The sequence below is a fragment of the Anomaloglossus baeobatrachus genome, chromosome 1, assembly GCF_048569485.1.
Source record: "Anomaloglossus baeobatrachus isolate aAnoBae1 chromosome 1, aAnoBae1.hap1, whole genome shotgun sequence".
In the NCBI taxonomy this organism is placed as follows: domain Eukaryota; kingdom Metazoa; phylum Chordata; class Amphibia; order Anura; family Aromobatidae; genus Anomaloglossus; species Anomaloglossus baeobatrachus.
In genome coordinates this window covers 504,743,753-504,769,438 of record NC_134353.1, presented here as the reverse complement: position 1 = coordinate 504,769,438, position 25,686 = coordinate 504,743,753, and the positions used below count along the sequence as shown (strand labels likewise).

Here is a 25,686-nt window from a genome sequence, read left to right as displayed (position 1 = left end):
GCTCTCTAGCGCCCCTCTTATAGTCAGGCCAATTATGGAATTGCCCGACAATAAGCAAGGAGGCCGCTATTCTATTTTGCCGGCGATTGAAGGGCTCCCGATGAGAGTAAGGTATATATTCCCCCGACCATTGCAGACGGAATATATCTAAACTTCCCCCAGATCTCACTGGTTGCCCCACAATGATCCTTGGCATAAACTCACTGCCACCAATTGATTATGATAACTACTACGCCTTGCACACAGACGTGGAATTCAGGATCGAGATAACAGAACAGCCCAAGATTAAATTATATATTTTAATCAGCCTAAGGCACACTAGAACCTACAATATATACAATATGAAATTTACAGAATATATATATATATATATAGGTCAGAGTACATTTACAGGTAAGTTATGGATTATAAGCAGGCATACAGATCAAGAAGTTACCTTATGCGTCTGCCTACAGGGGGGCGCCGTTCGACCAGGGTTTCATGGACTTCCTCACATGTGTATAGTACGCATGGCCCCCGAAAAAAGACAAGCTAAGAAGCCTAAATTGTCTTTATCAAACTGGCTACAATCCATGTCCCCTCCTAACTGGTGACCTCGCAGGGGTGTACTGCCCCACCCCTGTCCTAAGTCTAAAATAATATCCCAAAGTGAATATGATCTGCAACTCCGCACTGGGAGGTCCGATTGGGACGGTTCTGGTGTCATCAGATCCGTCTGTGTCCCCTCTGCATACTGAGTCCAAGCACGACTCCTTAGCGGACTCCTACTCGCAGTTCTCTGTATCTCGCCGCCCCAGGGCACGACAAAGAATTCGAGGGTATGCAGAGGTGCAGCTCGAAGTCCCAATTTTAACGATGTAGTGGGTGTATGACTCAGATGCACGGTAATATCATAACTGTGTATACCGTTACGGAGCCAGGAATATGAACTCTTGCTGGGATAGGGTATCCTGGATCTCTTGAAGCTTCCATTGTTTTTCCACTTTCCCACCCACTCCCTTTGATGAATGGACATAACCCCCAGGGGGTCTTCCTCTGGCTTGGCTGTGTAATTGGATTCGACACCTTCCCAGATGCTGAGCATCTGAGGGGAATCTCTGTGTGTGCAGGGAGGGGGGTGTATGTGTGGGGGCAGCTGGCTGACATGAATAACTGTCATAATCATCCAGCATAATCCTCACACCTCCTAATGCTGAAAATTCCACAAATGAGAATTTTCTGTTCTTTAAAACATATAAAATGTTTAGAAACTCTACTGTGCCTAATAATTTGGGACAGTGCATTTTGAGGATTTTTTTTATTTTTGAAGATTATACTGTTATCATTGGGAAGTTTCTTCAATAAAATTTGATGTGTACTCTAACAGGTGATGACTTTTATTAGTCTGACTATCATTTTCACTGACCATTTAGGAGAATCAGAGAAAAATATAATTTGCATAGTAATTTAGAACATGTTGGGACGTGGCCTGGATGCAGAGCGGGAAAGACGCGTGGTGGCTTGGCTCCGGTGAAAAACTCCGGTTCAGCGGTTAATGTGACCCTTCTGGACCTGAATTCAGCACCCAGTGACATTGAAAAGATCCCTGCAGACGTGAGGCACCGACCGGGAACGTGAGCGGACCGGGAGAGAGGAAAAGCGCCGACACCACTCACCCTGAGAAGGCCTGGATCTCTGGTGTACAAACGCAGCAGAGGGGAAGTCCCACAACGTGGTCGCGGTGAGCAGTGCTTCTGCAGAAGCCGGGCAGTACTCTGGAGGAGGGGAGCGAGTGGGTGCCCTGAGATCAGCGCCGAGGAGTGGCAGTCTGTGATCCTCAGAGCAATTAAGAAATAACGTCTGGAACACCAATTCTGAGTCTGAACTGGGTGCAAAAACCTACAAAATCTACACTATATGGAGAGAAGGTACGCACACCAGTGACTATGTAAGGGGAATATATGAAAAGCAGAAACTGCTGTGTGAATACTGACATGAAAAATCCAATAGCTATATGTAAGAATTAAAATATGAAAATGGAATCTGCATTACTGCCATGAACATATGAATAAAGAGAAATTTAGCAATTGAATTGATCAATGCAATAGAGCCCCAACACTACGCCAAAGTATTTCTCTACGTTGGGGTCCCTAGCTAGTGTGTGTCCTCTCATGCAGTTAAAAAACATACCGTGTTGGGAAGCTGAGACCTATGCTATATACGCGTATAATGTGGACTGGCAACAGGTGGGGTGGGGCCGGGTTCACAAACGGTGTTCCAGACGTTATGTCTTAATTGATTTGTAGTCTTTCGTTTGTGAACCCGGCCCCACCACACCTATTGCCAGTCCACATTATACGCATATATAGCCTGGGTCTCAGCTTCCCAACACGGTAAGTTTTTTAACTGCATGAGAGGGCACACACAAGCTAGGGACCCCAACGTAGAGAAATACTTTGGCGTAGTGTTGGAGTTCTATTGCATTGATCAATTCAATTGCTAAATTTCTCTTCATTCATATGTTCATGGCAGTAATGCAGATTCCATTTTCATATTTTCATTCTTACATATAGCTATTGGATTTTTCATGTCAGTATTCACACAGCAGTTTCTGCTTTTCACATATTCCCCTTACATAGTCACTAGTGTGACCCTCAGAGAACAGGAATGCTAACACCACTCACCCTGAATAGATCCAGTTTCCTGGTGAACACACGCAGCGGAGGGGCAAGTCCTGGAGCGGGGCTGTGGTGAGTGGAGCTACTGAGGCACTCAGTGCAGTGATCTGGAAGAGGGGAACGAGCAGGTGCCCTGAAAGCAGCGGGGAGGGGCAGCAGTGTGAGGCCCTGAGCGGAGTGAAGAGCTGCGGTCCAGCTGTCTGCCGTCCTGACCTGGGGGCCTGTGTGTGGTCTTGTAGCAATGCAGGGAGAGGGACGCTCTGACTCCCTCTTCCCTGATATAAGTGAGAAAAGAGAGAAGGAAGAAAACTCAGAGCAGTGCTACAAAAGTGTTTTGCAGAGCCTGCCATTTCTATATATAAAATCTCCTCACTTTCTGCATTATACTCTACTGCCATCTAGTGGTCATTAGAACAATAGCTTGCTGTAAAGAGATTGCCACAGGAGGGAGCCATGAAAGAGATATACACCCCTGTATAATGTCTGCGTAGAGGGGGGCTCGCCTTACCACCCATATAGAGGACATAAGTGGACAGCTACAATTTTAATGGTCTTACATCAATAAATAACATTGAAAGGAGATATAATACACGGCACAGACTACGTGACGATCTGGCTGGGCTGAGGAAGAGAAGAGGTCCAAGCTGGTCATACAGATTAAGAAAGGGGCAGCCGTTTGTGACCCCTCTGGACAAGTTTCCTACTAAGAGAGACTGTGTTGCGAGTGACCCCATGCCACCGAAGTCACAACAAACAATCAACCCATAAAGGTACTCAAGCGAAAAATAAAACTGCGTGGTCAGATCCATTGGATATGGACCTAGACTCTACACCCTCACTGTCGGCTCTGGTGACTCAGCAGGAGGACGGGGGAGGGTCACGTGACTCCCCATCAGAAACTGAGTCGGGAGATATGGAACACTATTTTGACCAAAGAAGATTAAAAAAGTATCTGGATCTCCTTCCTACCAAGGAAGACTTCAAATCCCTGATCTCAGAGGTGAAAGAAAACTGTAAGTCAGAAATTAACTCTATCCGCCAAGATGTTGGGCTACTGGCAGATAGAGTGGATTCAGTGGAAAGGGATCATGATGCCACTAGACAGTACATTATCAAATTACAGAAAAATGTGACTTCCTATGCTCAGGCCTTGAGTGAAACTAACAAACATCTGGAAGACCTGGATAACAGAGGACGCCGTAATAATATCCAAGTGAGAGGTGTCCCTGATGCCACGGGTAATGAGGATGTCCATGCCATACTTGAAATCATATTTAACATCGTGCTGGAGTGCCCTACAACTCAAAGGATAAAATTGGACAGAGCGCATAGAACATTACGTCCCAGAAGGCCTCAAAACCAATCTCGTGACATTATTTGCTGCGTCCACGACTTCCAACTAAAAGAGTCCATTGTGGCTAAAGCCTGTACCTCAGAGAGAATTGTATATCAAGGGACTAGGATCCAATTATTCCCTGATCTATCTTGGATCACCCTACAGAAAAGGAGACAACTGCAGCCACTACTTGCATCCTTAAAAGATAAGGGCATCCAATACCACTGGGGGTTCCCGTTTGCCCTCATAGCCTCAAAAGATGGTCGTACGGCTGTGCTACGCGCAACGCGGGACCTCCCAGCTTTTTGCACTGACCTGGGAATCCCTCCACCCTCCCTGGTAGACTGGGAATTAGAGGTGCCATCCAATCCACCCTGTCCAGTCTGGCAGCAAGTGGACTCTAGGGGGGGATCTCCCTCTTCACGGCCTAAGGCACGACCAGCTCCGTCCTGAGATCACAATTTTTATTTTATTTTTTTTTCTCTTCTGGGAACTGGAGCCCCTTGTTTGAATCTCTGGTTTCAAGCTGCAGCCCCCCTTAGGGGTAATGGAGGGTGGGGGGGTGGTTTCATGCCCTCCCTTGTTTACTACAGGGACTCTGTTTGGTTCTTTCTTTCATAAGTAGCTGTTCACTTTTTTCTTTTTTGATATTAATATATCTGGTTATGACTCCTCATAATATTTGCATTGGTTTGCTACTAGGGCAGTGAGAAATGAATACTCCCCTCTTGTAGATTTTTTGAATCTAGCTTCCGATACTGACTGCAATAGCAGAGTGTCCATAGCTACAAACCCCCTTCAAGGGTTAAGCCTGCTTTACACCTTACAATTTGCCATACGATATCGTATGCGATGTGACCCGCCCCCATCGTATGTGTTGGACGTTCATTTTGTTGTCCGTGTCGCACAAACGATTATTTCCCGTCACACGTACTTACCCTTCCATACGACCTCGATGTGGGCGGCGAACATCCACTTCCTGGAGTGGGAGGGACATTTGGCATCACCGCGACGTCACGCGGCAGCCGGCCAATAGAAGCGGAGGGGCGGAGATGAGCGGGACGTAAACATCCCGCCCACCTCCTTCCTTCCGCATTGCCGGTGGGAGCCACGGGACGGAGGTAAGATCTGTTCATCGTTCCCGGGGTGTCACACACTGCGATGTGAGCTGCCTCGGGAACATTGAACAACCACACGTTCAATTTTTAATAATTGAACGACGTGTATGCGATGAATGGTTTTTCGTTCAATCGCAATTGCACTTAGGTTTTACACGCTAAAATATTACTTACGATGTCGGATGTGCGTCACTAACGACGTGACCCCGCCGACACATCGTAAGATTTATTGTAGCGTGTAAAGCCCGCTTTAGAGTTACCCTGGTTCCTCCTACGGAAGAGTTGGTAAAGGAGGTTAGGGTTTAGATATTGGTACAGTTTTTTACGTTATGCCAATTTTTCCTTCTTTGACCCTGGCTTCACTCCTCTCTGGTAACATTTGTGACATGTAAATGTTATGCTCTATATGTTATGTGTTTTGTCATTGTCCTTTCCCATTCCTTATGTGTCTACCCTAATTGTTGTGAGGGAATCCTCTGTACCCCATTGAGAGCCATCCAGCATGGGCCTTTAGGCAGTTGTGGGATGGGCAATACCCGGTTAGCCTTTGTATGTAATGCTAATTTTGCTTTATACTACTACAACTTAAAATATGGTTAAAATTTTAACGTTAAATGTTAAGGGTTTAAACTCAAACATAAAGAGGCGTATGGCGATTGGTGAGATGCGGACCTAGTGAGCTGATGTGGTTTTCTTGCAAGAAACGCACTTGAACCTCAATGGGAACTGCAATTTTGCTAAACATCTGTACCCCACGATTTTTTTAGCTTCCCAGGAAAGGAAAAAAGCCAGTGTGGCGATTTTGATATCAAGGACCTGTCCCATTCAAGTTACGACCTCCTTGGCAGACCCACAGGGTAGGTACCTTATCCTACAAGGAACATATAAGGATCTTCCGATCATTTTGTGTAATATTTACGCGCCTAATACCTCCCAGATCTTCTTTTTGAACCAGGTATTCCTCAAACTCACACGCCTTCCCTCCTCAGCGTGGATTGTGGGTGGAGATTTTAACACTATTTTCTCTGACTCTTTAGACAGGTTGACCATTAACAATCAATTGTCGAGCCCATCTCAGCGTAAATTGACAGCTGCCTTTCGAAGACTGATCCGCAGGTTTGCCTTATTTGATTTGTGGCGAGTTAAACATCCCTCAGAAAAAACCTTTACCTTCTACTCTCCCCCTCATGGTACACACACCAGGATCAACTTCTTCTTTGGCAACATTCAAGCCCTTAGATTGACGAGCAATGTGGATATTGGTGCAATAACGTGGTCAGACCATGCGCCAATGACTCTCACCCTAGATCAGACCACTCCACGCACAAGAGTCTGCCACTGGAGGCTCAATGAGTCCCTCCTCAAGAGAACTCCTTACAGAGACAAACTGGAAGCAGGACTGATAGAATACTTCAAGAACAACGAGGGGTCAGTGCCTAATTTTTCTACGGTTTGGGCAGCCCATAAGGCCATCTTTAGAGGGCAATGCATAGCATTAAGCTCCCGTATCAAAAAAGATAGACTTTATCAGAGAGATCAGCTCCTCAGAAGTCTCAGAGACTAAAGGTGGTGTCACACACAGCGACAACGACGTCGCTGCTACGTCACCATTTTCTGTGACGTTGCAGCGACGTCACGTCGCTGTCGCTGTGTGTGACATCCAGCAACGAGCTGGCCCCTGCTGTGAGGTCGCCGCTCGTTGCTGAATGTCCAGCTTCATTTTTTGGTCGTCGCTCTCCCGCTGTGACGCACAGATCGCTGTGTGTGACAGCAAGAGAGCGACGAAATGAAGCGAGCAGGGAGCAGGAGCTGGCATCTGGCAGCTGCGGTAAGCTGTAACCAAGGTAAACATCGGGTAACCAAGGTGGTTACCCGATATTTACCTTCGTTACCAGCCTCCGCCGCTCTCATGCTGCCAGCGCTGGCTCCTGCTCTCTGCACATGTAGCTGCAGTACACATTGTGTAATTAACCCGATGTGTACTGTAGCTAGGAGAGCAAGGAGCCAGCGCTAAGCAGTGTGCGCGGCTCCCTGCTCTCTGCACATTTAGCTGCAGTACACATCGTGTATTTAACCCGATGTGTACTGTAGCTAGGAGAGCAGGGAGCCAGCGCTCAGTGTGCGCGGCTCCCTGCTCTCTGCACATGTTGCAGAACAGCGATGCGTGTCGTTATGATCGCTGCTTCGGCTGCTGTGTTTGACAGCTAAGCAGCGATCATAACAGCGACTTACAAGGTCGCTGCTACGTCACAGAAAATGGTGACGTAACAGCGACGTCGTTGTCGCTGTCGTTTAGTGTGACCCCAGCTTTAGAAAATAGGATGACCCTTAACCCATCAATACGTACCCTTAGAGGTATAGTAAAAACTCTTTCCCAACTGAAGGACCTAGGGGGTCAATATAACAGAAAAATTACTACTTTACAGCAGGCATAAATACTATGACAAAGGAAATAAATCTCACTCCCTTTTGGCCTGCCAACTTAGTGAGGATAGGGGGAACTCATCCGTTTATGCCTTGAGAGATTCGGGGGGGAATATTTTCTATGACCCCGCTAACGTTCCAAAGATCTTTCAGGATTATCGGTCAAGACTGTATTCTTTGCCTAGCTCTCTTCCTGCAGACCCAGGAAAGCAGAGGGAGCTAATCCACTCCTTTCTTGAGCAGTGTAAGTTGCCTACTCTTACTCAGAGTGCTGTAAATACACTGAATAAAGAAATCACGTGTGAAGATGTAGAAGAGGTGCTTAAATTACTTCCTAATGGAAAATCACCGGGTCCAGATGGTCTGACATATTTTTACTACAAGGCATTTGCGGATCGACTCACCCCCTATTTAGTTAAATTATTTAATAGCTTCCTCACGGGCTCCCCTATACCCACAAGTGTTATGTTACATTCTTATATTACGCTCATACCCAAACCGGGGAAGGATACTATGGAATGTGCCAATTATAGGCCCATAGCACTCCTTAATGCTGATTTGAAAATCTTCACTAAACTACTGGCTCTACATCTTTTGGTCCTGCTCCCACACCTAATATACAAAGACCAGGTGGGTTTTGTCCTATGTAGGCAAGGGGGGGATAACACCAGGAAGATTATTGACTTAGTAGAAGTTGTTAATAAGACAGAGAGTGAAGCACTCCTTCTTAGTTTGGATGGCGCTTGACAGTCTGAGGTGGCCATTCATGTTTGAAACATTGCATCATTTTGGAATCTCAGGTGCATTTATCACAGCCCTGAAAAGTTTATATTCATGCCCCTCAGCATCGGTCAAACTTCCTTATGCCGCATCTCAACCCTTTCAGATACACAATGGCACTCGTCAGGGATGCCCTTTGTCCCCCCTGCTCTTTGTTATGTGTATTGAACCATTGGCTGCTGCTATTCGCATTGACCCTAATATACGTGGAGTAATGGTGAGAGACAAGGAGTTTAAGCTATCCTTATATGCGGATGATGTCCTATTGATTTTGTCCCAACCACATACCACCCTCCCGAATTTGTATTCCCTATTACTACAATTTGGAAGGCTGTCAGGGTATAGGATCAACCAGAGCAAAACGGAAGCCCTGCCTATTAATATTCCACAGGGGCGAGTTTCCTCCTTACAGGAATACTACAATTACAAATGGAAAAATATATCCTTGACATACCTGGGGATACAACTAAGCTTTTATACCAGCAGACTATCCTAGCTTATTTACTGAGATAAAAAGGCTCTTGCTCAATTGGAACAAGCTCCCATTGTCTCTGTTTGGAAGAATCTCTGCAGTCAAAATGTCTGTCCTGCCGAAGCTACTTTACCTATTTGAGACCCTTCCGGTGTGTGTACCATACAAAGAGTTGTGCAGCATTCAGTCTATTATACTTCAATTTGTTTGGGCCTACAAGAGACATATAATTAAGAAAAGAACTTTGTTTGACAGTAAACTGAGAGGAGGCCTAGGGGTCCCTGATATTACTAGGTACTATTGGGCAGTACATCTACGCCACATCCCTGCATGGTCTAATCGCAGTGCCTTCTATAGAGGGATGGAAATAGAGAAGTTATGGCTCGCCCCAATACACCCCAATTCCTACCTCTGGGGCACCTCATCAAACAAGCCTGACCCACATACCCTGGGCCCTATAGCCTTCACTAAGAAGATATGGGACTATTGTGTCAAAAAGTTTCCACTTAAATCTGAACACTCTCCATTGACTTCTTTTCTTTTTAATCCCAGTATACCAGACAGTATGCAGGGTATAGCGACTAAAACATGGTTTGACAGGAAACTCTTTTGCTTTGCTGACATAGTAGACGCACACTCCAGAGTCCTTCTCCCCTACGCCACCATAGCTGCTAAATTTAATCTCCCTGGCAATTCCCAATATCGGTATTTACAAATTAGACACATGATGCACTCCCTTTTTACCTCCTTAGAAGTCTCTATCCCTACACTTTTTGAGAGATTATGCAGAGCTGGGGTCTCTACTAAAGGCCTCATCTCAGATATATACCGTATTTTAATTACCCCCTGCCCAGAAGATAAGCCAGATCATACATATATGAGGAAATGGGAAGATTTTGTGTTGCCCTGGGCAAGCCAGGGGACACAGGTCACACACCACCACACCCTACATCCCAGTTAGGAACACCACAGCTAACCAGAAATCCTTGTTGCCTTCCTCCAGAGGCTGATGATTCACACCAGGGGGTGGGCCAGGTGGTTGGCTCCGCCCACCGAGGAGTTCACAGCTCTGGAGGCGGGAGAAACCAGGCAGTTTAGCTCAGAGAGGAGCAGGAGTGAGGAGCTAAGTGGAGGAGTTAAGAAAGTGAAAGTTGAAGGAAGTGAAGTGGTGACAGAAAGGAAGCCTGAGGTAGTCCAGCTGTGTGCAGGACAGGTCAGCAAGGTCAGCAACGGCGGTGACTGTCTGGAGGGGGACCGTGTGGAAGTTCCTGGAAGGACCGCGGACGGGTAGTGGCCCGGCGGTCTGGAGCAGTGTACCGAAGGACAGTCAGCACCAGGGCAGGGGCCTCTCGGACCCCGGCAAGGCTAGGAGTCGCCATAATTTGCCAAATCCGTCAGTGAAGGGGACGTAGATCCCCCAACAACCAAGTCCCGATTGAAGGGAACAGCCCAACCAGTGTAGGAGAGACACCGCCACCGCCAGGGCACCAGTCTCTCAGGGCCAGCACCTGCGGGCAAAGAGTAGAGCTCCCCCGGTCCAGCTTGAAGCCGGGGAGCGGGTTACCGGTGGGAACCCATCGAAACCAACAAGTAAACAAAGGTGCAAGGAAGAGGGACATCACCATCACCTACTGGGAGAGCAAGTGCAGCCGTCCGTGGGACTGTCTTACCAGCCGTTTGGTTTACCGTAAAAACTGTGTCAACGTCTCAGGCTGAGTGAGTACCACAGTGCCGCAAGGCACAGCGCTGCCCCCGCGTCCCTGCGCCCACCAGGCCCTGCACCTCACATCTCATCACCGGGCCCCGGGATCACCAACCCCTACCCACGGAGGGGCAACACAACACCTGGCTGCTCCACATCACCATCCCCGGGATCCCCATACTGAGCAGCGGTGGTGCAATCACCACAACCGTGGGTGGCGTCACGGACAATAATCATCCCCACACCCAACAAACCCCCTTTCACTCACGGGCGAGGAGTGCCGCTCGAGAAACCCCCGGGATCCGGCCCACCGCTCGAGCCACCACTGAGCAGCAGCCGCCGGACCCGAGCAGAAGGGGTGAGCGTAGTGTGCCGACACCCTCCTCCCCGCCCGCGACAACTTGGCGTCACGAACAGGATCTTACCGCTCTGCCGTTTGGTAGAGGTGCGCCTTGTTACCGCCGGAGATATCCGGCAGGAAAAATTTCAGAAGCCGCCATCTTTGGCGCGAAAAGTTCCCGCTCGAGCGTCTTCTCGAGTAGTAGAGGCTCGAAGGCCAAAACCCCGCCCCGGGAGAGGAGGGGCCGGAAAGAGCTAAGGGGGACGCGATGGCGGCTGGCTGCATGTGAGAGCAGCGATAGAAGCAGGGACGCCAGGACCCTGCGGCCATTTATTGGTTCCTGGAAGAGGCCGCTGCTAAAGATGCTGAGTCCGACCAACAACACCGTGATCCCCGTGCCCGGCATGGCGGCGTGGGTGGAAGTCCGGACCACCCAGCTAAGCAGCCGTCAGCAGGTCCGCATGCAGCTCCTCCTGGAGGAGTGGGAGGCCGACATGGTGGAAGCGGTGGCTGCTATGCGGAGATGCGAGGTGGAGGAAGATTTGGAGGAACGGGTAAGAGACCCACGTCCCTGTATTCCCGAGGGGTCGGCCGCTGCGGCTGAGGGGCCCGGCCTACACCCGTTCACCCTGCTGCCTCTCCCGCTACCCGTGTTAGCTGCTGCTGCCCCGCCACTAGGCCCGCTACCACCACCACCCGTAGCGGTACCCTGCCAATCCGCCCCGGCGGACAGACCTGCAGCAGAAGCTCGTGACCGCCCTGATCCGCTTCCATGGAAGAAGCCGAAGGCTGAAGCCATCAGCAAAGATGCACCGGAGGCACGGCGGGGATGCGGCTGCCAGGAGGCAGAGCAGGCCATGTCACAGCGGGGTCCCTCATTACTGAAGGTGCCGGTCATAGCCGACACGGAGGGACTCTGGCTGGGCCCGTCCCCTGCACACGCTGAACCGGAGCAAACAGAAAGTACTCCCGGCTGGGAGCGACGGCAACAGCAGCTGCGCAGGGAGATCGATGCCCGAGAGGGGTGTAGAGCGGATGTGCAGGCCCGCATGAATATGGAGGAAGATGACCCGTAGCTAGCTACCATCGGGGTCCACGGCGGTGCACCATGTGAAGGTGGCACTAGAGCCCCGCAATTGAGGATGGACTGCTAAGCCGGCGGTCCTCCGCCTAAAAGTTGTCCCCGTTGGGACCATCATTGTGTTTAAAAGTGTTTGTTTGAAAGTTCTGATGATAAATGAAAATGATTACCGAAGTTTAACCTGATTATCTGAGTGATTTGCAACCGGCCGGCCCCGGCACCGTTGTCCCCGTGGGGACCGTTTAAAACGTTGTTTTGCATGGAGGACTATCCATGGACAAGCCCGTGAACTTGCAGGGCAACCACAAACGTTAAGTGGCTTGTAAATAAGTTGTTTGCCGTTACCGTTTCTGCAATGCCGCCTCCGGAGAGGCAGGTTGGAGGGAGGGCCCTCAGCAGAGCAGGCTGGGGCCCAGCCACCAAAGGAACCGGTGGCTACCCTCTGGAGGGGAAGGACAGATCCCGCTCGGGTAACTTGTGCTGGACTGTGGGTCAAGGGGTGCTGCCTGGGCTTTAGGGGCAGCATCAGGGCCAGGTTGCTTGGGTGGGAGAGAGCGGAAACCGTAACCGTAAACCGTTTGCAACGTTAAAGAAATGTGCCTCCCGTTAAGGGAAGATTTATTAAAAAATGTATATATGTTATTTTACCATGTTATCTTTTACAGAAAAATAAAACCGGTGTTGGACGGCAGCCCGCGGACGGTCTGCATTTTGCTAAGGGGGAATGTGTCGCCCTGGGCAAGCCAGAGGACACAGGTCACACACCACCACACCCTACATCCCAGTTAGGAACACCACAGCTAACCAGAAATCCTTGTTGCCTTCCTCCAGAGGCTGATGATTCACACCAGGGGGTGGGCCAAGCGGTTGGCTCCGCCCACCGAGGAGTTCACAGCTCTGGAGGCGGGAGAAACCAGGCAGTTTAGCTCAGGGAGGAGCAGGAGTGAGGAGCTAAGTGGAGGAGTTAAGAAAGTGAAAGTTGAAGGAAGTGAAGTGGTGACAGAAAGGAAGCCTGAGGTAGTCCAGCTGTGTGCAGGACAGGTCAGCAAGGTCAGCAACGGCGGTGACTGTCTGGAGGGGGACCGTGTGGAAGTTCCTGGAAGGACCGCGGACGGGTAGTGGCCCGGCGGTCTGGAGCAGTGTACCAAAGGACAGTCAGCACCAGGGCAGGGGCCTCTCGGACCCCGGCAAGGCTAGGAGTCGCCATAATTTGCCAAATCCGTCAGTGAAGGGGACGTAGATCCCCCAACAACCAAGTCCCGATTGAAGGCAACAGCCCAACCAGTGTAGGAGAGACACCGCCACCACCAGGGCACCAGTCTCTCAGGGCCAGCGCCTGCGGGCAAAGAGTAGAGCTCCCCCGGTCCAGCTTGAAGCCGGGGAGCGGGTTACCGGTGGGAACCCATCGCAACCAACAAGTAAACAAAGGTGCAAGGAAGAGGGACATCACCGTCACCTACTGGGAGAGCAAGTGCAGCAGTCCGTGGGACCGTCTTACCAGCCGTTTGGTTTACCGTAAAAACTGTGTCAACGTCTCAGGCTGAGTGAGTACCACAGTGCCGCAAGGCACAGCGCTGCCCCCGCGTCCCTGCGCCCACCAGGCCCTGCACCTCACATCTCATCACCGGGCCCCGGGATCACCAACCCCTACCCACGGAGGGGCAACACAACACCTGGCTGCTCCGCATCACCATCCCCGGGATCCCCATACTGAGCAGCGGTGGTGCAATCACCACAACCGTGGGTGGCGTCACGGACAATAATCATCCCCACACCCAACAAACCCCCTTTCACTCACGGGCGAGGAGTGCCGCTCGAGAAACCCCCGGGATCCGGCCCACCGCTCGAGCCACCACTGAGCAGCAGCCGCCGGACCCGAGCAGAAGGGGTGAGCGTAGTGTGCCGACGCCCTCCTCCCCGCCCGCGACAATTTCCTTGGTGAGTCCATTCCCTTGGGTATGTGGAAACGAATCTGGGATACTGCCTCTAAGACATCTTCATGCTATGTCTACAAGGAAAATCAGTATAAATTACTCATGTATTGGTATCACACCCCATCACTACTGCATAAACTAAACCCAGCCACACCTGACAATTGTTGGAGGTGTGGAGCTATAGGAGGAGACATACCACACATATTCTGGGTATGCACCATTATCCAGTGCTTCTGGAGGTTGGTGCAATCCCTTACATATAAAGTAACTGACCTTCAGTTTCCCCTGGATCCTAAATTCTATATATTAAATATACCACTTGTTCAACTGTGGAAAAGAGTGAAGCGGTTATTGTTACATATAACCACAGCAGCTAGATGTCTGATTGCCTGTAACTGGAGATTGGCCCATCCACCCTCACTTACAGATCTCCAATCTCGGATCCAAGATTAGAGAAGGATGGAGTATCTATCTGCCCTGTCAAATAACACGGTAGATCATGTTGAGAACGTTTGGTCACTTTGGGACACCTATTGGGCCAATAAAGAATAATAGTAAGGTGTGGTTTTGATGGAAGCCTGATATATCCACCCTCCCCACTTCATCCCCCCCTCTTATATCTCCTTGTCTAGTATTGTTTTGTTTGTCTTGTCACAGTCCCTGTTTTTATTGTATTAGTGGATAGTATGATATGTACACTGATTCTCGGTTTACAGTTATTGCTCATATGCTTGTGAGACATATCTATGCATTCATGTACTTTTTCCGTGTCTGTTTAAAAACTTTAATAAAACATTCAGTTATAAAAAAAAAAAATTGGAACATGGTGTAATCAAGATAGTGAACATACTAAAGTTTGAAAAATAAATCACTTGCTAAAATTCCTTCTCTGCACCATTGCCATCACTGAAGTGTTTCCCTACTGTCTTGCGGTGATGATGTGCCGAACATACACATATACTCTGCAGTCTCAATCACTGCAGTGATGCCTACTAAGTTATTGCTTTATTTTAGCATACTCTCTGCTTTTAGTATATTTTTTAAATTGTAGAAAACTCTTACTAAGAGAAAAAGTTAAACTTTTGGAATTTCACACAAAATCATAATTGATCTTAAGGTATGTGCACACATTCAGTATCTGCAGCAAATAATGAACATAGCCTTAAGCGGGCTTTACATGTGACGATCTATTGTGCAATTGCACGAGCGATCGTACCCGCCCCCGTCGTTTGTGCGTCACTGGAAAATCGCTGCCCGTGTCGCACAAAGTCGTTTAATCCCTGCCACACGTACTTACCGGCTGTGCGACATCGCTGTGGGCAGCGAACATCCACTTCCTGAAGGGGATGGGACGTACGGTGTCACAGCGACATCACACAGAGGCCGGCCAATATTAGCGGAGGGGCGGAGATGAGCGAGACGTAAAACATCCCGCCTACCTCCTTCCTTCCGCATTGCCGGCGGGAGCCGCCAGACGCAGGTAAGCGGTGTTCACCGATCCCAGGGTGTTACACAGTGCGATGTGTGCTGCCCCGGGTACGATGAACAACCGGCGCAAAGTAAAATACACGATTTTTAAAAAATAAACGACTAATACACGATACATGATTTCTCACCGATTAGTGATCGCTCATAGGTGTCACACGGGACGACGTCGTCAACGAAGCCGGATGTGCGTCACGAAAACCATGACCCCGATACCCCGATGATCTATGGCACGATAGATCGTCTCGTGTAATGCCCGCTTTAAAATCACCAAACCATATGAGGATAGCTACTGGAAAGGAAAGCCGTGCTCATCAGTAGTGCTATCTATAGGTAGGTTACACACAATGCACTGACTGGGAAAGCAAAGATCAATGAAGGTACTACGAATCCAGTATAGAGTCTGCAAAGGAGAAAATCTTTCCTGCCTCTATCCACAAGCTACAAACTGTTATTGACATATACAATACTGTATGTATATCATACATTTCATCATAACAGATACAGGAGAGTACTTACCACAATCTGCTTAGAGCAGGAGAGAGCTGTTCTGCATCTGCAGGAAGACTTTCTGATGTTGGGAACAGACGGGAACTTCACTGTTTTTTCACTTTTGGTTTCGTGAAAAAAAAAGAAGCTACAGAAAATCCCTCCCCCTCCTGATGGGTGGACAGAAAAGTGAGCCAACCATAAAGAGAAGACTGCCCACACATTAAACAAAGGCCCCTTTTTCCCCGACGCAAAGAAAAGAACACATTAGAAATTTAAATAACTTTATTGGAGAGTAAAGAAAAACTTGCAACCACTCTCATCTTTTAAGACCACCATTTTGGAAGGGTAAGGTCGCAGCTCCTGAAATTGACCACTGGAAGTGTTGGGGTTATGCCGCCGGACTGCCGACACATGTTACCCATAGCCGATCTTCCGCCATCCACTGCAACTTACAACAACATCATTAATCCCAACAACAAACAGCAACATAAAAGGGGAGGGAGGGTGGGCAGCTCTCGATCACCGATCAAAAAGGCCGGAAGCACTTCGGTCACAGAAATATATACCCCCATAGGGGGAGGGGGGAAGGAGGACTGCATCACATCCGGATTCGGGAAGGGAACAAGCAATGGAGGATTAACCCTTTACGATGCGCCAGGAAAAAGAGGGCATAACAAGCCACAACCAGGCTGGCCAGTCAGGGGCTCCCCGTCATATAAAGCCGGGCTCCCACAGGAAGCATGTAACACGAGCAATCAAATATTCAAGCACTGAAGACAGGAACCATCACCTAATATTTCTGAGTGTCATTAAACAATTTAGGCTGCTTTCACACTTGCGTTCAGGGGCGTAACTACCGCGGTCGCAGCGGTCGCCATTGCGACCGAGCCCAGGTGGTTAGGGGCCAGCGGCCGGCAGATCAGCAGCGAGCTCCTTTCTGTGAGAGAGGAGCTGCGCTGTTCTGCCGGAGACCACGCAGCACGGTGGCCGCTATATGACCCGGTCGCCGCCGCTGACACCGGGCCTCCCTGCCTGGTGTCAGCGGCGGCGTCACCGCGCTCCCGGCACCTTGCTCCCGTCACCGCGCTCTGCAGTGATATTGCATAGAGCCGCTCTAGGCATCATCAGTCTTCCCCTGTGCCTGCGCGGTGACATCGCTCCTGTGCGACTGCTGTGCTGAGTGCACAGAGCGCAGGAGGACGCTGACCGGAGCCACGGGGGAACCAGAACAGAAGTGAGGACAAGCAGCGCTGAAACAAGTAGAGGTGAGGACAGAGCTGAGAGGTGAGTACTTGTTTTTTTATTTTTTTTTTTTTATAAATAAGTGAGTACACGGGGAGGACACATGGAGTCCTTTGGGGGGCCTGGCTGCAGGACACATGGAGTCCTGGGGGGGGCTTGCTGCAGGACACATGGAGTCCTGGGGGGGGCTTGCTGTAGGACACATGGAGTCCTTGGGGGGACCTGGCTGCAGGACACATGGAGTCCTTGGGGGGCCTGGCTGCAGGACACATGAAGTCCTTGGGGGGTGTCTGTCTGCAGGGCACATGGAGTCCTTGGGGGCGGGGCCTGGCTGCAGGACACAAGGAGGCCCTGGGGGACTGGCTGCAGAACACATGGAGGTCCTGGGGGGGCTGCATGACACATGGAGGCCCTGGGGGAATGGCTGCAGGACACATGGAGGCCCTGGGGTGGGCTGGCTGCAGGACACATGGAGGCCCTGGGGGGCTGTCTGCATGACACGTGAAGGCCCTGGGGGGGCTGTCTGCATGACACGTGGAGGCCCTGGGGGGGCTGACTGCATGACACGTGGAGGCCCTGGGGGGGCTGACTGCATGACACATGGAGGCCCTGGGGGGGCTAGCTGCATGACACATGGAGGCCCTGGGGGGGCTGGCTGCATGACACGTGAAGGCCCTGGGGGGGCTGGCTGCATGACACATGGAGGCCTGGAGGGGCTGACTGCATGACACATGGAGGCCCTGGGGGGGCTAGCTGCATGACACATGGAGGCCCTGGGGGGGCTGGCTGCATGACACATGAAGGCCCTGGGGGGGCTGGCTGCATGATGCATGGAGGTCTATGGGGCTGCATTATACATGGAGGTCTATGGGTCTGCATTATACATGGAGGTCTTTGGAGATGCATTATACATGGAGGTCTATGGGGCTGCATAATAAACATGAAGGACACCTTATACATGGACTATATGGGTGCATTATACATGGAAGAGTATGGGGCTGCATAATACAATATGAAGGTTTATGGGGCTGCATTGTAATACATATAGTACTATGGGGGCTACATTATAATATATGGAGGTAGGCTACTTTATACATGGAGGACTATGGGGGTGCGTTATAAAACATGGAGGACTGTGGTGCAGTATAATATATAGAGGACTGTGGGGTGAATTATAATACATGGAGGACTATGGGAAATGCATTATAATACATGGAGGACTATGGAGGTGCATTCTAATATGTGAAGGGTTATGTGGGACCCTTTATACTATATGGAAGGCTATGTGGGGGCCATTATAGTATTTGTAGAACTATATACGAGGGGGGACAAAGATACAAACATGGGATGGGAATGTTTTGTGCTGAGGGAAAAAGGCTATTTCCCTCAGCACCCAGCTTTCCCATGCTCTGCTGTACATCTATCAGAATACAGCTTTCCCATGCTCTGATATGGGAAAGCTGGGTGCTGAGGGAATTATGTATAGCAGAGCATGTGAAAGCTGGGTGCTGAGGACAAGATGGATATCAGAACATAGGAAAGCTTTGTGCTGATAGAGGGATTTCAGATAATGGGAAACCTGGGTGCTGAGGGTAAGAGCCAAGTGTCAGCATCATTATCCTGTACCCCGATGCCAGTGTCTTTATCCCGTATCCTAAGTGTCGGTGTACGTGGAGGGGGGCCCCGGTCCAAATTTTGCACCAGGGCCCATCAAACTCTAGTTACGCCACTGCCTGCGTTGTTTTGCATCAGTCACAATCCGTCGCCTTGAGGAATTACAATATCCTGCAAAATATTTTGCAGGAATCCATTTTTCCCCATGGACTTCTATTAGTGATGGATTGTGACTGATGGCATTGTGTTGCATCTGCCGCGTGACGGATCAAATGTTTACTGATTGACCGTCAGGTGAGATCAACGCGGAATGTAATGTTTTTTTGTGCGACTGATTGTTTTTTTACTGTGAGCATGCGCACAGTAAAAAACCATGATCTACTATAAATTCAGTTCCAGCATCCAGAACGTTCAGCTGATCAGCCGGCGGACGCCTTTTGCGAACGGTCAGCTGATCGGCTGGCGGCCAGCTTTTTAAGCCAGCCGCCGTCTGATCAGCTGATCGTTCACAAAAGCTGGCCACCGGTAAAACAGTAAAGAAAAAACAACGGATCTTTTTTTGCAGCATCAGTCACATCAGGTGTGCCACTATCTGCAACGCATCCGTTGCACCATTTACACAACTGATTGTGACGGATGCAAAACAACGCAAGTGTGAAAATTGCCTTAAGGCTACTTTACACGCTGCGATATCGGTACCGATAACGCTAGCGTAGATACCCGCCCCCATCTGTTGTGCGACATGGGCAAATCGCTGCCCGTGCCGCACAACATCGCCCAGACATGTCACACATACGTACCTGCCCGGCGACGTCGCTGTGACCGGCGAACCGCCTCCTTTTTAAGGGGGAGGTTCATTCAGCATCACAGCGACGTCACAGCTGCGTCACTGAACCGCCACCCAAAAGAAGCGGAGGGGCGGAGATGAGAGGGACGAACATCCCGCCCACCTCCTTCCTTCCGCATAGCGGCCGGGAGGCAGGTAAGGAGAGCTTCCTCGTTCCTGTGGTGTCACACGGAGCGATGTGTGCTGCCGCAGGAACGAGGAACAACTTCGTTACTGCTGCAGTAACGATTTTTGAGAATGGACCCCCATGTCACCGATGAGCGATTTTGCACGTTTTTGCAACGATGCAAAATCACTCATAGGTGTCACACACAACGGCATCGCTAATGCGGACGGATGTGCGTCACTAATTCCGTGACCCCAACGAGTTCGCATTAGCGATGTTGTAGCGTGTAAAGCCATCTTTAGTCTCCGTTCTATCAACTTTCAGGCAGTTAACGGCTGGGCTCACAAGTGGCAAAATACAGTTAGGTCCAGAAATATTTGGACAGTGACACAATTTTCGCGATTTGGGCTCTGCATGCCACCACATTGGATTTGAAATGAAACCTCTACAACAGAATTCAAGTGCAGATTGTAACGTTTAATTTGAAGGTTTGAACAAAAATATCTGATAGAAATTGTAGGAATTGTACACATTTCTTTACAAACACTCCACATTTTAGGAGGTCAAAAGTAATTGGACAAATAAACCAAAACCAAACAAAATATTTTTATTTTCAATATTTTGTTGCGAATGCTTTGGAGGCAATTACTGCCTTAAGTCTGGAACACATGGACATCACCAAACGCTGGGTTTCCTCCTTCTTAATGCTTTGCCAGGCCTTTACAGCCGCAGCCTTCAGGTCTTGCTTGTTTGTGGGTCTTTCCGTCTTAAGTCTGGATTTGAGCAAGTGAAATGCATGCTCAATTGGGTTAAGATCTGGTGATTGACTTGGCCATTGCAGAATGTTCCACTTTTTTGCACTCATGAACTCCTGGGTAGCTTTGGCTGTATGCTTGGGGTCATTGTCCATCTGTACTATGAAGCGCCGTCCGATCAACTTTGCGGCATTTGGCTGAATCTGGGCTGAAAGTATATCCCGGTACACTTCAGAATTCATCCGGCTACTCTTGTCTGCTGTTATGTCATCAATAAACACAAGTGACCCAGTGCCATTGAAAGCCATGCATGCCCATGCCATCACGTTGCCTCCACCATGTTTTACAGAGGATGTGGTGTGCCTTGGATCATGTGCCGTTCCCTTTCTTCTCCAAACTTTTTTCTTCCCATCATTCTGGTACAGGTTGATCTTTGTCTCATCTGTCCATAGAATACTTTTCCAGAACTGAGCTGGCTTCATGAGGTGTTTTTCAGCAAATTTAACTCTGGCCTGTCTATTTTTGGAATTGATGAATGGTTTGCATCTAGATGTGAACCCCTTGTATTTACTTTCATGGAGTCTTCTCTTTACTGTTGACTTAGAGACAGATACACCTACTTCACTGAGTGTGTTCTGGACTTCAGTTGATGTTGTGAACGGGTTCTTCTTCACCAAAGAAAGTATTCGGTGATCATCCACCACTGTTGTCATCCGTGGACGCCCAGGCCTTTTTGAGTTCCCAAGCTCACCAGTCAATTCCTTTTTTCTCAGAATGTACCCGACTGTTGATTTTGCTACTCCAAGCATGTCTGCTATCTCTCTGATGGATTTTGTCTTTTTTTTCAGCCTCAGGATGTTCTGCTTCACCTCAATTGAGAGTTCCTTAGACCGCATGTTGTCTGGTCACAGCAACAGCTTCCAAATGCAAAACCACACACCTGTAATCAACCCCAGACCTTTTAACTACTTCATTGATTACAGGTTAACGAGGGAGACGCCTTCAGAGTTAATTGCAGCCCTTAGAGTCCCTTGTCCAATTACTTTTGGTCCCTTGAAAAAGAGGAGGCTATGCATTACAGAGCTATGATTCCTAAACCCTTTCTCCGATTTGGATGTGAAAACTCTCATATTGCAGCTGGGAGTGTGCACTTTCAGCCCATATTATATATATAATTGTATTTTTGAACATGTTTTTGTAAACAGCTAAAATAACAAAACTTGTGTCACTGTCCAAATATTTCTGGACCTAACTGTATACTCAAAATGTCTACAAACCAACTGCAAATCTGCTGTGAATCATTGCAAAATACACGTGTAAGGTCTCATTCAGACTCATACCCATTGTAGTCTTATTACAACATAGCCCCCAGTCAATATTAATCTGTCCAGTTAGGAAGTATAGGCAATTGGGAATAAAAGGGAACCTATCAGGTGCAATATGCACTCAGAACCACGAGCAGTCCTAGGTGCATATTGCTAATCCCTGCCTAACTGTCCCTGTATACACTAGCATACATAAAGGTATATTTAGAAAAAGTATTTCTAAAGATCTTTTATATTATGCTAATGAGGCCAGGGACTAGTCCCAAGGGCATTACTTCCCCCAACTAGACGCCCTCTTAAAATGTGATTATGCCCCTGTGGGCGTACTAACATGCAAATGAATACGCAGCATCAGAGGATGCTCACCTCTCTGCTGCCATTGAGTCTGAGTCCTGGATTTTATCTCGGTGCGCAGGTGTAGCGCCCCTGAAAACCTCAGGGCACTAAAAGGAACTGCATCCTCTAGGGGATGCAGGACCTACCCCCTGGGACTTGTAACACCAATGCTTGCAACAGCAACACACACCTAAAATCCATGTTGCCACTCACACCAGGGCTAGTAGGAGGGCCACCCAGTGGGCAGAGCGAACCCAGAGACTAGACAACCTGGTGGGAGGGGGGCAGAGCAGTCTGAGAAAGAACAGGAAGCAGTCTGTCAGAATGTAGAGAGCAGAGCAGACGTGCCTCTAGCTGGGTCTGTGTAACAGTGACTCAGGGGCACGGGAGTCAGATTGGCAGCCAGGGCAAGCGAGTACCTCTGGGTAGGAGTCAAGACCCCAGGGATGGTAGGAGGGCGGCCCACTGGAATCTGGGCGCGTACGGGGCACAGGGCCCTAGGTCAAGCGCAAGTTTTAGACTGTTTGGCAAATACCTGCACGGTGAGGGCTCTCCAGGGGCCTCACTGACCTTTCAGATCCGGGGGCATCAGCAGTAAACTAGGATCGGGGTTCGGACACGTACCTTCCCGCAGGGTCCACACTGCCAGCTGAACGGACGGACCGCTGTCTCACAGTGGAGGGACCCCCAAAGTTCCAAGCTTCGGGGTCTCAACCACACTGAGAGTGCCGGGGACAGAGCAACCTGAGTCACTATCTGGCACTGGCAATACAGGGACCGGAACCAGCAAGCCGAGGGTCCATGTGAGTAGAGACTGTTAAAGTTAATCTGGCGTGGTCTCCATAATTATACATCATACATCTCCCAGGCACAGACCTACCTGCGGAGAGCCTACCACCATAGCTGCCACTATCACCATCCCTGGGAGTACCCACGTTGAGCAGCGGCGGTTCTCCATCCCTAACCGCAACCTGCAGGTGGCATCACCAACATTATTAATAATATTAATAATAATAATGATAATTAACTCTATTATCCCCTGTAAATACCCCCTTTTATTAAGCATCCCCAGGGCACAGCACCGGGCAACGGCCACCTGAAGTGACATTCCCGTTTGCAACCGTCCGGGACCGAGTACCCCCTTCCCTGGGCAACACACATGATCCCGGACTTTCAGACATGTGCACTACATAGGTTTGAAGCCAGGACGCATACACCCGGCGCATACCCGGCGGTCATGCACATTATGATTGAAAGTCCAGGATTATGTGCACTGTGCCAAAATCCAGGACTCGGCAGCAGAGAGGTGATTATCTAATGCTGCACATTCATAAGCATGGTAGCACACCCACAGAGGCATACTAACATGCTAAGTGGTCGACTTACCAGGGGAAATCGCGCCCTTGCGACTAGTCCTTGCACTCATTAGTGTATCATATAGGATCTTTAGAAATACTTTTTCTAAAGACTTCTTTATCTATGCTACTGTATACAGGGACGGTTAGGCAGGGATTAGCAATATACACCCAGAACTGCTCGTGGTTCTCTGTGTATATTGCACCGTACAGGTTCCCTTTAACATAGCTGCAAACTGAATGATTACAAAGTGGAGACACGCTACACATGCTGCTGGAATTTTTCGCTAACAGTACCTTTTATGCTATGCCAGTCCTTTATATGAGCCTACACAGAAATATTGCCCCTAATGAAGCCCACTAGCACAGGAGCAGAAACAGACAGAAGAAGGCCCCTGTCCAAGAACAATATATGGACCCTTTGCAGTAGAATAGGTCATCATGCACAATTCCACCTGCTTTGTGGGTGGAAGTTGGTATCCATACCCCTTGAGTCCCTGTACAGCTGCACATATTAAAATTCCCACACACACAATGTGATGCCCCACTTCGACCCCACCCACAGTGTGAAGGCATCCGATATATACATAGTTTTGCTGCATTAAAGGGGTGGTTCACTACTCTGCAGTAGTGACCAGATCCCAGTAAAACTGATAGGAAAGGCTATTTCTAAATGCCTTGATCAGTGAATTCTGCCTCTGAGCGACGCTATTGAGGTCCGTTCATACCCATGCAGTGACCATACCTCCCAACTTTTAAAGAAGGAAAAGAGGGACAAAGTTTGCGGCGGCAAATTTTTAGGCCACGCCCCCTAACCACACCCATTTCACAGTCACGCCCATATCCACTCCCCATCCACACCCATTCAGCACAAACACGCAGGCAGCCGGCGGGCCTCCAGCACGGACACGCAGGCAGCCAGCGGGCCTCCAGCACGGACACGCAGGCAGCCGGCGGGCCTCCAGCACGGACACGCAGGCAGCCACAGTGAGGCGGCCGGTCGCCTTCACAGACAGGCGGCCGGCCGCCTTCACAGACAGGCGGCGGGCCGCCCGCACAGAGAGGCGGCCAGCCGCCCGCAGAGAGAGGCGGCCGGCCGCCCGCACAATGAGGCGGCAGGGGGGCGCCCGCACAGACAGGCGGCAGGGGGGCGCCCGCACAGACAGGCGGCAGGGGGGCGCCCGCACAGACAGGCGGCAGGGGGGCGCCCGCACAGACAGGCGGCAGGGGGGCGCCCGCACAGACAGGCGGCAGGGGGGCGCCCGCACAGACAGGCGGCAGGGGGGCGCCCGCACAGACAGGCGGCAGGGGGGCGCCCGCACAGACAGGCGGCAGGGGGGCGCCCGCACAGACAGGCGGCAGGGGGGCGCCCGCACAGACAGGCGGCAGGGGGGCGCCCGCACAGACAGGCGGCAGGGGGTGAGGGGGGAGGGAGGGAAATCAGCGCTGGGGAGATTAGTTTACTGTACCAGCAGCAGCACAGGCAGCGCTCCTCTCTATGCCACGTCTACTAGGATGGTAGGAGGGAAAAGCAGGGAGGCGGAGAGAGAGTGGGTGGGCGGAGCCCGGGAGCCGGCCGTCCCGCCCGTGGCAACGGGACAAACAACGTAAAGCGTGAAAGTCCCGCTGTATCCGGGACGGTTGGGAGGTATGCAGCATGTTAGAATGTGTACATAAGATCCCGCTGGTGGTGGCCGCAGCTTATAGGCCCCAAATCTGGTGACAGGTTCCCTTTAAAGTGAACCTGTCAGGTGCAATATGCACTCAGAGCCAGGAGCAGTTCTGGGTACGTATTGCTAATCCCTGCCTAACCGTCCCTGTATACACTAGCATAGATAAAGAGATCAAGAACAAATATTTTTAAAGATCTTATATCTTATGCTAATGAGCGCGGGGACTAGTCACAAGGGCGTTACTTCACTTGGCTAGTCGGCTCGCATAGCATGTTAGCATGTTATTACGCCCCTGTGTGAGTACTAACACGCTATGTGAGCCGACTAGCCAAGTGAAGTAACGCCCTTGGGACTAGTCCCCGCGCTAATTAGCATAAGATATAAGCTCTTTAAAAATACTTTTTCTATAGATGCCTTTATCTATGGTAGTGTATACAGGGACAGTTAGGGAGGGATTAGCAATATACACCCAGAACTGCTCCTGGCTCTGAGTGCAGATTGCACCTGATAGGTTCCCTTTAAAGGGAACCTGTCACCAGAAATTTAGCAAAAAAAATAAAAGATTCCCCTCTGCAGCTCCTGGGATGAATTCTGGAAAGGTTCCTGTTGCTA

General features: G+C 49.9%; 1 protein-coding gene across 2 annotated transcripts in view; it reads right to left on the bottom strand.

Moving 5' to 3' along the window:
- LOC142295640 (solute carrier family 46 member 2-like) overlaps window positions 1-15,934 on the bottom strand; it is a 44,725-nt gene extending 28,791 nt beyond the window's left edge. Inside the window, exon 1 of one of the 2 annotated variants that reach the window (XM_075338740.1) lies at window positions 15,849-15,934. The gene's annotated coding sequence lies outside the window, so the exon portion shown is untranslated. Of the gene's footprint in view, window positions 1-2,663; window positions 2,970-15,848 lie in introns of those variants that run through there. The other variant, XM_075338747.1, reaches the window with a different exon arrangement.
- Between the last annotated feature and the right edge of the window lie 9,752 nt (window positions 15,935-25,686).